This window comes from Etheostoma cragini, chromosome 15, assembly GCF_013103735.1.
Source record: "Etheostoma cragini isolate CJK2018 chromosome 15, CSU_Ecrag_1.0, whole genome shotgun sequence".
NCBI lineage: Eukaryota > Metazoa > Chordata > Actinopteri > Perciformes > Percidae > Etheostoma > Etheostoma cragini.
Window position 1 is genome coordinate 469689 of NC_048421.1, and position 1417 is coordinate 471105.

The window sequence follows — 1417 nt, forward strand, 5'->3', positions numbered from 1 at the left end:
GACCAGGGGTGGAACAACTACTTATATATTTTACTTAGGGTAGGAATACTCTGTAAAAAATACTTATGCTACAAGTAAAAGTCTTGCATTAACAAGACAAAAGTATAGAATAAATAAATATATAATACACTCATTATTAAACGCAACCGGAGGTAAGTCAATCGCTTGTATGATATACTTCTCTGAGTTATACCGTTATATGTCCAAATCTCATTATTAAAGATAATAAGAAAGATATTAAAATAACATCATATTCCAAACCTTTGAATGGTGGTGAAGGTGTAGGTGTAGCTCACTGTCTCCACTATTATCCGCTTTGTGGATCTGAAACCATCTTACAGGAAGCATTGAGGGGAACTCCACCCTGGCCGCTGGTCTTCAGACTGGCTCACCAAGTGGCCCTGGGTATAAACTTCCTCCACAGTCTGCCCCACCCCGTGCTACACCAAGACCTGAAGCCCGAAAACGTGCTGCTGGATGACTCTCTAAATGTCAAGGTGAGTCCCAGGCTTTGAGGGGAGGCCAGGCCTCATGTTTACTTTATACTTTTACAATAGTTTGCACAGTTTTCAGGCTCCATTTAGTCTGGAGATTAAATGGAGCCTGAAAAACATATTGTGAACCCAAAAGATACAGACATGGGTTTCCCTTACATGTTGCAGCTTGATAATATACAGTAGTAAATAGTGGCGATGGAAACGCTTTTGAGATGGACCATATTCTCGTTTTTGGATCAAATGGCCTTTTGAATGGAAGAGCTAGGGGCAGATTATTTGTGGTAACAACCGCCACATGAACCAAGCAAGTGTCCCTAATTGATGCGCTGGGAGTGAGAATTTTGTGTGCTCGACCTAGCTCCATGGGCGCAGATCCACTGAGTGCTGGGGGTCACAGACCGATGTCATCAGGACCATGTTAACTGCAAAAACGGCGCTCTCCAGCTCACGTCACTGCTACCCCTCCCCACCATGACTACATCTTGATATCCTTCCATGAATATGGCAAATGGGATTGGTGAAAAGGAGCAAGTTGGTGGCCGACCCTCACCTGGAACAAGTCAACATACTACTGAGCCGCTCAGACACAGCATAAGCTTTGGATATATATGGATTGGATAGCCCCCACTCTATATTTATGCAGCACCTCCCACAGTATCTCCCGGGAGACCAGGTCATAGGTCTTCTCCAAATCCACAAAACACATGTAGACCGAATTGGCAAACTACCAGGATCCTTGCAAGAATAAAGATCTGGTCCATTGTTCCACCACCAGGAGAGAATCTGCATTGTTTCTGTTCAATCTGTGAATCCTAAGACCTAGAGACCAAAAATCCCCGCTGCAGCTTCAGCAATGGAAGCTTTGAACATTGCCCACTTAGGTTCAAGGCCCTCGACCTTCAGGGAAGCCAGAAAGGTCC

At 44.4% G+C, this 1417-nt stretch overlaps 2 protein-coding genes across 2 annotated transcripts in view; one reads left to right on the forward strand and one right to left on the reverse strand.

Moving 5' to 3' along the window:
- Positions 1–1417, reverse strand: part of LOC117958237 — an 859617-nt gene that overhangs the window by 397966 nt on the left and 460234 nt on the right. The window lies entirely within an intron of this gene.
- Positions 1–1417, forward strand: part of LOC117958285 (neoverrucotoxin subunit alpha-like) — a 109233-nt gene that overhangs the window by 869 nt on the left and 106947 nt on the right. The window lies entirely within an intron of this gene.